The sequence below is a fragment of the Rhodnius prolixus genome, unplaced genomic scaffold, assembly GCF_049639745.1.
Source record: "Rhodnius prolixus isolate KJV_2025 unplaced genomic scaffold, Rpr scaffold_1, whole genome shotgun sequence".
Taxonomy (NCBI): domain Eukaryota; kingdom Metazoa; phylum Arthropoda; class Insecta; order Hemiptera; family Reduviidae; genus Rhodnius; species Rhodnius prolixus.
The window spans coordinates 25,775,466-25,790,626 of NW_027411581.1; the positions used below are offsets into that span (position 1 = coordinate 25,775,466).

The 15,161-nt window shown below is 35.1% G+C and overlaps 1 long non-coding RNA gene across 1 annotated transcript in view; it reads left to right on the forward strand.

Moving 5' to 3' along the window:
* LOC141458128 (uncharacterized) overlaps window positions 1-15,161 on the forward strand; it is a 193,178-nt gene that overhangs the window by 84,460 nt on the left and 93,557 nt on the right. Inside the window, exon 2 of the long non-coding RNA XR_012460753.1 lies at window positions 6,100-6,149. This is a non-coding gene — a long non-coding RNA (uncharacterized lncRNA). The remainder of the gene's footprint in view (window positions 1-6,099; window positions 6,150-15,161) is intronic.

Below are 15,161 nucleotides of genomic sequence, written 5' to 3' on the forward strand. Positions count from 1 at the left end.
CTTCTCTTCAGTCTCCTGAGGCGTTTTGCCTTTCATAAAGTAGTGTTTAATCAACACACGAAATTCTTTTTCGTCCATTTTTTGAAAATCACTCGACTTCCTCGATTCAAACAAATGCCAAACACAAAGAAATAGACCGATCTGGCTGAAACTTGGTGTGTGTTCTTCCAAGAGATGTTACTAACTAAACATAACCTCGATACGCGCCAATGGTGCTATCTCTCTGACTTTGCACGGACTTTTCAAACGACCCTCGTATGTTTGATAGTCGCCTCCGTCCACGACACCTAACTTAAGAGTTGGATATAAAACCCGTCTGGAAAAATAGGCAATTACTTTACTTCTTTACTTTTAACATGAAAGAAACCAATTTTTCTTGAACGCCGAATATTTCTAGCTAAATACGGAAGATGATGGCGGAGAAGTGCGTTTCCTACGCAGTAAATAACTGTAGCGATGGCTCAATAGTACACGTTTTCCTCATAGTTAAAAAAATCGCATGGAAATCAAAGCCTTCTTTAATTTCTACTAATTTAAATAGAGTGGGAAATCTCATTTATTAATTAATTTATTTTTTGTTTAAACATTATAAACACTGACGTTTCAAGGCTTTATTTTTATTACAAAATATGGCAAATTGCCATTTTTTCCTCTTTAGTTATAGCATTGGTTGTCTTTAAAACAAATATGGATATGGTTAACAACTATAGAATGAAAATAGAAGTTATGACATAATTACATTAATGTAACTGTTGCCAATAAATTTTTTTTGTTAAATGTAACTAGTTTATCGTTTATAAAAGCAGAAAAATTGGCATATTTTAATGAATTTTAATAAATTACATTTCCCGCAGATTAACAATTATATTTAATAGATCCCGTTCATTCTGTCTTCCATTAAACTTCTAAATTTGTCAACAAATTTGATACTTACTGCAAGTAAAGGGAATAGAATCGTACTGACAAAAGTGGCACTTACGAAGGGAGTCCTGACGTCATCCCTTCCTAAAAATCAGTGTATTTAATGTGAGCAGTGTGCGTAGTAAAATTTATCTCGCTCTTCTACAATATTTTTAAGGAATTTCTTGTAATATTTTTAATAAATTATTATTATTATTCAATTTAAACAATGTACATATTAATTATAAAATATAATTCTAGTATTATATAACGATATCACAGCCTTCATAGTTCTTTTCATTTGCATATAATTAAGATTTATGTACTATTATTTTTCCTAATAAACCTAGTAGAATAATATGTGGAACATAATAAATAATCACAAACAGTGGGAAGATATTAAGAAACTTGAGAATAATGTAAAGTTAACTTACCGAGTTGTTCCTTATTGTTCATTGTTGTTATTCGTTAATTTTTCTTCGCAATAGTTTTTTTTCATTTATTTATAATTTAACTTCTTTATTTATAACTTAACGTAAGTGAGTGAGAGCAGAATAATGTTATAACTTTTCTGCACAATCATCTTCATTTTTTATAACATTCTGGCAGCGTGTAAATTTTGTAAAAGTAATTAAATGTTTGTTGAAACCATTTTACTGACAAATGTAGTGATAGAATTTGTTTGGTTGTAAACTCGATGAAAATCAATTTGATTGAATACCAGTTTGAACTTCCGGTTGCAGAAATTTATTTAATTTCACTTAACCTAAAGTGACCACACGTCCCGATTTTGGCGGGACAGTCCCGCTTTTTGGTGGGCTGTCCCGCGTCCCGCCGATTTTTAAAAATGTCCCGCTTTTTAAAAAATATTTGCATTTCTTATTTTAAATGTACTGTAAAAATATATTACCTATTATTTATTAAGTATTATGGTGAATGTAAAGAAATAAAAAATACATTAAAAAAAACACATAAAATGCATGCAGAGTAAACTAAATTAGGCAATTTACCGAGTTAGATTTACTCGGTGGTGTTCGATCATTGTCGTTACGTCTCGGCTTAATTCAGATAATATGTGGAAAAAATCTTTTGAATATATTAGTAACCAGGCGCCACGGTAGCCGAGCGGTTAGAGGCGAGACCTGCGAAGCTAAAATGTATTGTGGTACTGGGTTCGATTCCCGGTCATAGGCCTTGGATTTTATTTAATGTTTAAAAATGAGAAATAGTAAAGTATGTTTGCTAGACGCCTCCGTCCACGACACCTAATTGGTAGTTGGACGTTAAGCCCCGCCTGAAAAAATAGGCGATTACTTTACTTTATATTAGTAACCATTTTCCGAAAAATAATATTTGCGAAAATGATCTTTTTGATGAGGTTTCATTGGTTAAAAAATATGTTACAGATGAAAAAATTAAATGTTGGTTGTCTGCAAATGTGGAAACAGACAAAAAATGGACGCAGTTATTCCTTCATTTTAAACAGAATAATATTCCAAATCAAAATATTTTGAAAATTGTAGAATTCGCGCTCTCCCTTCCAGGAACAAATGGAGCAACAGAACGTGATTTTTCTAGTATCAATAAAATATGGACAACTGAAAAAACGCAGTTGAACATTAAAACTTTAAAATCTATATTATTAAGTGTAAAATATAATTTGACCAATTCATGTGAAATATTTCACGACATTTTAATAAATGATCCGAATCTATTGCAAAGTATTCACTCGGATCAAAAATATGACCGGTGAAAGAAAATCATAATTTTTTTAAATAAAAAATTTAATTTGATTAAAAATCATGTTCAAATATTATTTTTTACAAATATTTTTATAGTTACCAATAATTAATAATAAATCTGTACCTCGGAGGGAAAAGGCACCATGTCACAAAAAGTAAATTTTACAGGGGAGCCAAATGAAGATATTTTTCCAAATTCATTTTTTGTTCCACTTTTCCGGTTATACTCTTTCCTGTACTTCTCACCATAATTATTACATTAGGTATGGCCACTTTAACTCCCATATTTTAAAATATTTTATTTTGATCTCCATTGTGAAAAAAAATTATGTCTGTGTAGTGCCTTTTACCCTTAAGCAATGAAGTATCATAGCGCTTTTTAAAAATACATAAATCGCTTAATTGTAAACATAGGTCATAATGCTTTACTCCGCTAGAAAGAGCAACCAAAAATTTGTAAAATGATGCCAAAATCTGAAAATCGAAAAAAATGGACATGGTGCCTTTTCCCTCCGAGGTACAGAAATACATTTTTGTGCAGGTATATGAATGTATACAATAAAATATATATAACTAAATTGTAATTCTCATTTGTCCCGCTTTGTCTCAATGAAAATGTGGTCACTTTAACTTAACCCCTCAAAGAGGAAGTGCTTTCGTCGTACTGATATTCGAGTCGAGTTTTGAGACCTTTGATTAAGAAGTGGTTTTTTAAAATTTGTGTGTATGTGGGTTTCTGACTGAATGTTATGAACTCAAAATTATGTGCTTTACAGTCCCCAGTCTCCAAAAGAGTTTTTTACTTAATTATTTTTATTTTTTAATTTATTTTATTTATTTTTCAATTGCCTGGATGGGTCGTCGATTGGTCATCACTACTTTTAAATGTGACAGAAAGTTATCGGCCATTATCTCCTAAACGGAAGCTATCTCTTTATTGAAGGATTTCACAATTTTTTTTTTTTAGATTTCCTCTATAATGATGCCCATTATTTTCTGTAAACAGAGCACTGATTTAGAACTACAAAGTTTTTTGAGTTTTCTTCTTTTTTTCAGAAAAATTCTATTAAAGATATTTCTGAGAGGGGTAGGGACGCTTCTCTATAAAGTACCAATCGAAAATATGTATTATGGTTCTCCCACTTCGGAGGGTTAATTGTGTTATTAAAATACCATTTTTGAATTAATTATCTTTTAACTGGTGGAACTACTTAACCGATATTCCGAAAATGATTCCAATTAATTTCATAAAACTTGATGAATTCATTTAAACATGTAGATCTAAAACTTTAATTTGGGAACATTTTTCTATGTAATTCGATTAGCAGCATTTGTTGAAGAGAGAAGTTAAGTCGTTTCTTCTAAAATGGAATTTTAATTCGTCATATGCACTTATATCACTCACTTAATGTTAAGGAGGATCAAATAACAGCTGAAATTCAGCACATCGCTGAATGGATTTTGTCACTTATATTAAGTTTATAGATTTTTTTTTTTAAATCATTTTTTATTTATTTACAAACAACGCATTTTATTGCGTTATGAGCAACAAGGGTATCAATAAGCAACATATCACACATATCAGAGTGGTGAAGTTACCCAGCGGTAACACTCCAATAACATTCTACTGACTCTCTTCATCAGAGAGGGAGATCGCTTTGGCCACTGTCTTTTAAGACGTCAGGAAGTGTTGTCTGAAAATGTTCTGGAAGATAGATGTTGCACAAGTGGATTATGATGTGTTTGAATTTTAAGATGAAATTTTCTGTAACGTGTTTTTGCAACTTGTGTGACTTGAAAGGAATGTTCAAGTCTGTCTGAATGGTTTGATTGGTGACGTAGAAAGGAGCGTTTACTATAGAGCGAAGAATTTTAGACAGCAAGGACTGGGATCCTTTGCAGATTTGAGCTTTTGGTTGAACCCCACAGTTCGATTTTATAGATTTATTTATTATTTTTATTTCCGTCAGTTTTTGGTGCATTTGTCTTGGCCAAAAATAAAGGAATTATGACTGAAATTGGCAATAATCTTTCTCTTATTTAGTGGAGGAAAGGAAAAGATAAGAAGTGCCTTCGAACAGAATGAATCTCCACATTTAACAACAGGAACAGTGCGTCGAAACAAGGGCGATCTTCCTGGATAGGAGGGCGACAGTTTTACAAAGCTTTCTGGAATGAAATCACCTAGAATAAAGTTTTAGAGAAATAAAAGGATAAATTTTATTTCTGAATAAATAACGCCAGAATATAGCATAATCATAGATACACATTGAAACACTTTGTATAATATATACACTATAGTATATGCAATCTGCACACTAGCATTACAATTAGTGCGCATATGTTTAGGAGCGTATTTGCTATGTAATCTGTTTGTTTATTTATGCATTGCTAAGTAAATAAACAATGATGCATAGTCCTAGTAAACGTTATGTTCTCTAAATAGATAAATTCTAGTATATACTTATGTATGGACATAAATATATACATTTTTTTATAAAGAAGGGTTCATTTTAATATTAGTTATATACAATATAATGTTGGGTAAGTGAAAATGGATTATAAACGCTCTGGCTTCTTCTGAATCTACAGCTCTGGGTGATCAGTTTCAATTTTAAAAAAATTTAAAATAATTTCTTAATTTTGATTGGAACAAAGTTCAAAATCCAATTACAGTGGTGGGTAAATACGTTATTTTGTCATTACTACACGCGATATGTGGTGACGTTGCACGTGGACACCTTGATGCCAATACACGTGTAAATTTTTAATTATCTCTACTTAATGCAATTTTCAAACTTTGACTCTGTCCGGGAAAATTTGCCAAAAAATCACAAAATATATTCAGCAAAATCAAACTTTTCCGGCACGGGTTTCTTCAAATTTGGAACATTATTTACATCAAATTACATCTCTTAAACCACAATAATTATTTTACAAGATATGAGCCGTAGATTGCGCTCAAGAGACACTTTAAGGAAGCTAACCCCCTGCTTTTCCTAGAACTGCATTAGAAGGATTTTCTTTAGAAAATGATTCAAATAATAATTCAAAATCTACACATATCCAAGAGTGTTCCAATTTTAAAGAAAATCGATAGATGACATGATCGATAGAACCATGTTCGAGAACATTTTAAAAACTCAAATATTCTTTCACCACACTGGCGCTTTCGATTGGCTGATTGATGGAATTGCACTGCAGGCTGCAAGCAAAGTTTAAGAGCAACGGAACGCCAGAGACAGAAAAGACAATATGATGATTGAGCTGCAAGAATCGAAAGGATGGGATTTAACTAGATAGTTGCAATTAAAATGTAGTCGACTTAAAAAGAGAGAGTCACGTGTTAGCTGGCAATAGGTCGCAGACATGGAGGTAAGACTGTCTACTTCTTTAAATCTCAGACTTGTTTCCTGTTTCGTTTTGTCTTGAGTTGACAATATTTATTTATTTTCAGGATTCATTGTCTAACAAGAGAACACTATCTTGGTCGAGTCTTTTCGAGTGGTAAGTAGGTTTCTTTTGCTAACTGTTTCATATTTTGAAGGGAACCTCATGACGAATTTTTCGTTAAAACGTATTTTAAAAATTTGACTGTAGGAAAAAATGAATGAAAAAGTTATTTTTTCATTACTTCAAACTCGTAAGTTTATTGTAAGTGAATTTACTACAGTTAATTTTTCGGAGGTTAGACAGGACAGAAAAAATACGCCTTAAATTCTTCTCAAGTTTTCTCTTTGGACTGCCATTACAGAACTGTAAGCACTGAATTCATTTTCATTACTACGATTTTCGTAGTCCTGACTTGTAAGTAAATTTTAATTTACTTACAAAAACGAAATTTTCTTGGAAAAGTTATTTAATTTTATTATTTTTATAAAACTTTTTTGAGAGGCAATCAATGAAGGCATTTTCGAAACAATCTCAGAAATTGGAAAATCCACTCAGTAAAAACTACTGGTTTTAGAATTTTCTCCAATCACGAAATTTTCAGCAGCTCTTGAAACCGGGCCGGAAAAGTGGTCTTACGTTGTTCTAAAATAGTAACAATTCCAAGTCTATTTCTATGGTCTATTTCAAAACATTGTTAGACCAACAATCTTTAAAATCACGGAAGACTTATTCAGTGGTTAATTCCGGAAGTAGAATTTTTGTGAAACTCGGCATTTCATCTAATCCTCATTTGTAATATTTTGGAATCAAAACCTTGCGTTACACTTAAATTATTATGTTGTGGAAAGCTACTCAATCCTTTCTTTTGTACTTACACAAACACAGGTAAGTAGGTAGTCAATATTTAGTTAATAGTTGTATTTATCGATTGAAATTAATTTTAGACCTAGAGGCAGTTCAGTGTTCAGTAGCCATAAAGAATGCATTTTGGTGTACTCAGGATGTATAAAAAAACCAGCACCACTGGAGGAGATATGATGGTTTAGGGCAAGAAGTAGAAGTTGTGCATTGCCCTGCTGGCTGGTGGCTGACTAATAGAAGTGTTGAAGAATAGAAGTGGTAGGCGTCAGCAAGGCTTCCCTTTCTTTTAGCTTACCACCCTCCAGCAGGGTACACTCCGGCTGTAGTCAATGGACTGTCTCTAAACTACATTGCAAATAAGTTTAGACTTCGAGGGGGAAGGTGTTCTGTACTAAAACAGCAGCAGAAGATACAACAACCCACTCCCTTTTAGTTGGATGTCACCGGGCTTCATATATCTGGCTTAACGCCCTCACAACCTATCAACCCCACCTAGAGTCTCTCGTCTATCCACCATCTCTCATCCCTTTAGCACTGAACATAGGAGCAGAAGGGCTAACAACACTTCTCTGCTGATTAAACTACGGATGAGCTAGCCGACTCTCTTTATTGCTTCTTTATTAAAACGAAACTGGGCGAGCAAAATTTGTGGAGTAAGTTAGGAGGCGGGGGCGGCTTGGCGGTCCGCTGGCTGTAGGACAGTCCCGGTAGTCCCCGGTGTTTGTACAAAGCAACAAAGCAATGACTACTGAATCAGTCAAGGGTGTCTCGATATTGAGCATCAGCCACATTGGTTGCCACCCCCTACCGCCAACTGCACTATGCAAATATCGCTTAAATGTCTTCTGATTCTCACTCAGCTGCTCCATTAAGCCTTTACTATTGTTTTCTAATCCGCAGGGATCAACACATTTTTATGGCCTTTTCCAAAGCACTATTGTAGGATTAGTTAAATTTATTGCGACGATGGGTTAATCGGATCTGTTAAATTAACTCGTGTATATATATATTATATATGTAGTTGTTTGATATATTTTGAATTAAAAATACAAGAGTCTAACCTGGCAAGAAACTTTCCTCAAGTCGAACACAAAGTCACTCGTAACCAGGTGTCTGTTGAACCCAGTTTCAGAACGCCAGATTAAACATAATAATAATAATAATTAAAATTTGGCGTAGAACACTCACGTGACCATCTCTTCGACAATTTACGTAACTAACTTTTCTTAAAATTTCAACTTCATAAGGTTCAATGTGACTGCTTAGATAGTTACTTGACTTCAGTACAGTGTACTTGTTCATTGGAACGAACCGGTAAAAAAAATGAAGAGCTAAATAAAAATATCACTTCGGTAAAGTGACCTTTCCAGTCAGCTGTCTAACTTCAAATTTGGAATTTAGTTTTCGTACTTAATCCCTTTAAAATATAAAGTATGTTGTGTTCAATATGGACGCCTAGCCAATTACCACACCCACAAGTACCCTTAAGGATATGTTCGCAACAAATGCGATTTTTTTTTGTTTTGGAATTACGACAGATCTGTAGATGTACTGGCCTATTTCTGTTTTATTTTCAGTGCTCCTCAAAATCCGTGAATACTAAAAATAGAAAATCAGCTCGATTAGAATATCTCTTCTCAAGAGATTTAGAGAAAACATGTGGAGAAAACTCCAAATTAATCAAACATTTTACTGTTCCTGTCAACTCATTAAAATATTGTGTGTTTTACTTTATCTTCTTCGATGAAGTTTTTTTAATTTTGGGTTTATTGATTAGCTTTTTCAGTCTCAATTCAAAATAATTTCAAAAATGAGAAATTATGGATCTCTTCAAGATTTTGCATTTTCTTTTTTTTTTTTTTTTGTTTTTGGGCCTTCAACCTTCTGAGGACATTAGCGATGTAATTTCTACTTGTAGCGGCCACTGCACGAGTACTAATGGCACCACAAAAGCAGTCATCGCAATTTCTTTGTTTTTAAGGGACTTCTAACACAAGGTTCCTGCCTTGCAGGCAGGCATACTGGCGAACATTAAGAGGGTGTTGCCACTTAACAGAGTAAATATCCTCTGTTTTATATTCTAGACCCTTCCAAGGCATATCTATCGGATGTTTTACCAATAGACGGTCAAATCCAGAAAAATATACCTCCAGTATTAACTTTCAAGATTCCTCAGGTGTTGTAAATTCCGTCATCTTTCTTCAAGTAAAGTAACCTGTCGGCAACGACTTTTTTCGCCCCAAACTTATGTATCGAAGCATATTTCGATAGTCCTAGTAATTTCCTCGCTTAATTTTTGCTAGCGTCGACCCTCTTGGCTTTCCAAATTTCTTAACTGTACTGCGCCATTGAAGTTCTATTCTATTTCTCAGTTATTGTTTGTTTTGGAGCCATAAATAGCCTTTTCCCTTCATCCTAATTTCATCTGGTGATAACTCTAGCAAACAGTCTTCAACCGCAATAAATTTAAGATTATCAATCTCATGAATCTTCTGTTTGGAGAAAGTTATACTTTTTTGAGCGATTTATTGCAATTTATTACTGAAATGAATAGCTAAAATATGTTTATCGAATTCAGTAGTATATGTATATATACGTAGGGCACGAGAGAGAAAGACATATATATGGAGAGAGAGAAAGAGAGAGGAGTTATATATATATATATATATATATATATATATATGGGATATATTTTTTTAACTAAAGAAACGAGTTTCTATTCAGCTGAATGTTATAGTCCGTACATTTGAAAAGTCACTGACGTTAGAGAGAACTGGTTAGTTTTTGTATTGGAGGTTTCTTCTTCAACACAGAAAGTTCCGACGACGTCCTGTCTACCCAAAGCACTCGTCAGGCTGTATCGACTAACTGTGGAGAAGTGACACAAAAACCATCTCTAACATGTCTGGGCCAGCAGCGATCTTATCCTGTGGCCGTCTCCTTAACACAGGAAATCGTATGTCTTGGTAAACTCACTGTCCTTCCATTGTCTTTGTCTTTCTCGTTCTACTCTTCCCTCGTTCTCTCTCTAACACACACACACACACACACACACACACACACACGACTAAATGTGTATGAGGATTGTCAGGTTTTACCTGCTAACTTTAAACTTCATTTTTAATTTGATTGTTTTCTTTAAATAAGAAGCATAAAGATTTAAATTCAGCTTTCCTCTATTTATAGAATAACTTGTTTTTCAGGCAAGGCTTAACGTCCAACTACCTATTCAGGTGACGTGAACGGGGGCGGAAGCTCATAGTTTACTATAAACAATTTTTTCTAACAAATAAAATTAGTCATACGCGGGATTCGAACTCTGGATCTAAACAAAAGAGCAACGCTCTTGACCACTATACCAACATTCGTCCCTAACTCGTTTTATTTAAGCGAATAGAAAAACCCAAAACATTCATAGCGTATTTCCTACGTTAGCCCAAGCATTGTAAATTATAATTCGTATCCATTACAATCTTTTTTCATGTGAAATATTAATTTTTAAACCCATCTCATTTGCACTTCTTTTATTATTTTATCTTATGGCACGCAAATAAGTGTAGTATTCTTAATAATTTTCATGTTTGCGCTAGAAATGTTCGCTGTGAGGTGCCCTTAGCACAAAAAGTGGTTTTGAAAAGGGCCCTGATGTAACCACCGTAACTCTAAAAACACAAAACCAAAAAATATATCGATATTTATTATATTGAGTGAGTTAACTCATTACTTTTATTCACTTTATTGGTAATATTCACGATTTTATTATTGGTTCAGTTCACTTGGTATAGTAATCACCCTGCGGTAAATCTCTTTCACAGTGAATTAACTCATTGCGGAATGTATAAATAAGGTTTCCAAATGTTGCACCGATTTCAACTTAACTAGGCACAGACATTCTATAGAAGGAATGAAAACTTTCTGTTGAAAAGTTATCACTTAAAACCAGTCCTAAAGAGGGAAGGAATTGCAAATTTTTCGTAAGGAAGCAATTTTTGAACGGGAAAAAACACTGATGTCATACTTGATTATCTATTAAATCTCTTGAGGGGGATGCGATATCCCAGTTCATAGTCATTATTTCTAAGGTCACATATAACTAAAATAAAACAGAATTTTTGTTATCTCTATGAAGGACTTAGTATAAAACTAATAAATAATAAAAAACTCTTAACAAAAATTATAGAATTTCAACAATATACGAGGGTCGTTTGAAAAGTCCGTGCAAAGTCAGAGAGATACCACTGGCGCGTATCGAGGTTATGTTTAGTTAGTAGCATCTCTTGGAAGAACACACACCAAGTTTCAGCCAGATCGGTCTATTTCTTTGTGTTTGGCATTCGTTTGAATCGAGGAAGTCGAGTGATTTTCAAAAATGGACGAAAAAGAATTTCATGTGTTGATTAAAGACTACTTTATGAAAGGCAAAACGCCTCAGGAGACTAAAGAGAAGCTTGATAAACATTATGGTGACTCTGCACCTTCGATTAGAACAGTTTATAAGTGGTTTCAAAATTTTCGGAGTGGCCATATGGGCACAAGTGACGCTGAACGTTCTGGACGCCCTGTTGAGGTTACTACTCCAGAAATCATTGATAAATTCCATGATATGGTGATGGATGACAGAAGAGTGAAGGTGCGTGAGATTGCTAGTGCTGTGGGCATCTCGAATGAACGGGTAAATAATATTTTGCATCAACATTTGGACATGACAAAGCTATCCGCAAGATGGGTGCCGCGATTGCTCACGCTTGACCAAAAACGAAATCGTGTGAAGTGTTGCAAGGACGGTTTGCAGCTGTTCCAGAAGAATCCGCAGGACTTTAAGCGTCGTTTCGTCACTGTGGATGAAACATGGATACATCACTACACTCCTGAGACCAAAGAACAATCTAAACAATGGGTTACCAAGGGGGAATCTGCGCCAAAAAAGGCGAAGACCGTTCCTTCGGCCGGAAAGATTATGGCGACTGTCTTTTGGGATTCGCAAGGAATAATCCTCATCGACTATCTGGAAAAGGGTAAAACTATTGGTGCATATTATTCATCGTTATTGGGCCGTTTGAAAACCGAGCTGCAAGAAAAAGGCCCACGATTGGCCCACAAAAAAGTCCTTTTCCATCACGACAACGCACCAGCTCACACCTCAACAGTTGTGGTCGCAAAATTAATGGAAATAGGGTTCCAACTCGTTTCACATCCCCCCTATTCTCCAGACTTGGCTCCCACGGACTACTATTTGTTCCCCAATATGAAGAAATGGCTGGCGGGAAAAAGATTTTATTCAAACGAGGAGGTGATTGCAGAAACGAATGGCTATTTTTCAGACTTGAACAAATCCTATTATTCGGAAGGGATCAATAAACTAGAGCAGCGTTGGACGAAGTGTATAAGCCTAAAAGGAGACTATGTTGAAAAATAAAAAGGGTTTACCCCAAAAAATTAAGTAGTTTTTATTTTTGCACGGACTTTTCAAACGACCCTCGTTAAACTTTAATGCAATATTTATTTTCATATAAAAATGGAAATAGATAAAAACAAGTCGAATATACGGAAATTAAATTGGATAAAATAAACTTGTTTCAAACCAATGAAACGGCGATTGGAAGATAAATTATATAACCAGGTTTGTTGAATTGGGCATGCGGTGCACTGTTACCGGCTTGATTGTCAACAGAAATAAAAACAAGGCTCCTACTGGGCAGACGGATGTAGCGGTCAGCATATACCATAGGAGGCTCTAAATAATAAATCAGTTAAATTGTTGCATGCGTCTCTATGTGGCTATGTGTCACTGTTCAGCCACCGTTGAGGGCAACACTACTGTTTACTCCATTACAGCCAGTAGAGGGACGGAAGTGTACACGGGATGCAAATCAATCGAAGATGTTATTTATTGGTTTTGTGAAAGGGAGTGATCTACCGTAGTGTCAACAGATCTACACACACACACACACACACAGAAGGGCCGAAGGGAAAGGAGGGTGGAGAAGTTAGGAATATGGGGATATAGGAACCACTGGAGGTGGTAGAGACTCGCCACCAGAGATTGTACAAGAGGAGAATGGTCATAGCGACAAGGTGACCGGAACCGGGACATAATGAGCCGAGCGGAACTACACTGTAGATTAACGAGCGGATAGAGTGATGTATTTGGGACGTTCTATTGGACATAAGCCGTCGACTAGTGGTAACCAGGAAACAATGCCCAGACAATGGATATGACAATGGCGATGCTTGTCAGATACTGGCCGGTCAGACTATTGTGTCTGAGTTCAGCTCGCATTCATACAAACAACGCATTATAGAAGATAAATATATCATGCCATCTATCTAATGATTTCTAGCCATAAATGTGGCCCCCCCACACGAACAATAATCGCACAATGCGCTCAACTCTAAATAATTCAGTTTTTAATAGTCACAACTTAATATATACATTTATGTAATACTTTTTATTATAATCACACGTTTTTCATACAAAATGTATTAAGAAAATAATCTGGTATATTATTTTATTATACGAATTTATAGCAATTTTCAAACTTTTTGCTGGGTTTGAATCCTTTCTTGAAACTAGAGTAATTTAACTCTATCTTTATATATATATATAGTGGTCTTATAGTGATATATATAATAGTGGTCTTACTAGAGTTCCTTCTTAAATCTTGCGTAAAATAATTCACTTAATGTCTGAAACGGTTTTATGCTTTGATTCAATCATTTTTGAATTCCCTAAAAAATGTTTTCAATTCCCTGTGATTCATAACCTAACAAATAGTGCATTCTCCTTCATCTTGCGGTTCCTGGAAATAATCTTCGAAAAGCTCTTTTTCAACCCGAACCCAAACGCTAAAAATTCCATTCAACATCGTGCCTAACTACTAATTTTGGCTTCCATTATCCAGAGAAACAGATTTATAGTTATACGAGCGTGTTATGCTGATGAATACAATCTACAATTAGACTTGACTATGAATATCTGACAATCATCGCCAATGTTAAATCTATTGTCTCGGCATTTTTTCCTGGTAACCCAGTAGTCGACGACGGCTCATGTCCCAAATACATTAATTTCTCCGCTACTTAATCTACAATCTGGTTCCTCTGTGTTAATACCATTGCTTCTGTTTACTTATATTAATTATAATATAAATATACTATAATCAAGGCACCAATACGTATAACGGTGAGAAAAACTACACATAATGATGTACGTTTTATACGTACAAAATAATAATCGCCTATGATTAACCATGTAGGCTTCCTCCGTTGGACAGAATCAGAACTGTCCGCTGGTATCTTCCCTCAACATTTCTCAAGCGCTTGACCGGATCTAGCTACCGGATTTACTGAGCTCAAGAGCATCTTCCCTTCCACCTAATATTTTATCCTTAGATTAATCCTATTAAAACGCATTTTCCTGGACATCAAGACAGTTTTTTCTTCCCTGTATTTTCTATCCATAATTGCAAATGCAGATAAACTTTGAATTTATTATAATGCATGAGATTAGACAAAAAAAGTTACAGTTTAGTTTAGTATTTTGTAAACTTACAAGACATCCTGGAAAGGAACAATACATTAAAAAAAAAGATGTTGGGTGTGATTTTTTTTTATTTATTTGCATAATTCAATTTTTATTTTAGTTTGATCGTGAAGAATTTCTGGGTTAATAGTTAATTTATGCTATTTGAAACGCACCTTTCACGATCGTACGACCACAAAGAATATTTCTCCTTTTCTATATATATTTTGAGACTTGAACGTGAGAACATTTTTATATTATTCAAAGTAAAGGTGTTTAGAGTTTGAGTAGAAGAGAATGGTCTATGAAGAGAAGAGTGTTGGCGAATGTAGTAGAAGCTTGAGGTGTTGGGTACGTGTGTATGTGCGTTGTTAGGCGCGCTCGTACGTTAGTGTGTTGTGTTAGGGGTCGCCATTGTGATTTGCATAAGAGGGAGACAGTGAGAGCAAGCGATATGGTGTGAGAAAGTGAGACGAGAGAAACAAGCAGCGCGCACGTGGTGCGGGAGACGGGCGGCTGAAGAATCGATATAAGGGCCATTAGCCATGTTGGAACCGCGTCGTCGCTCTGATTCTGCCGCCCCTCCCACGGACGCCGCCACCCCACCACCACCGCCTCCACTATCCCTCTACTTTCTAAACACACCCTGTGACGTCACACAACGGTAATTAATATATTTCCCCAGGAATTGTGGCGGTAGCGTAGGCCGCCTCCGTTAAAACTCCCTGTCCACTTCTTCTAGT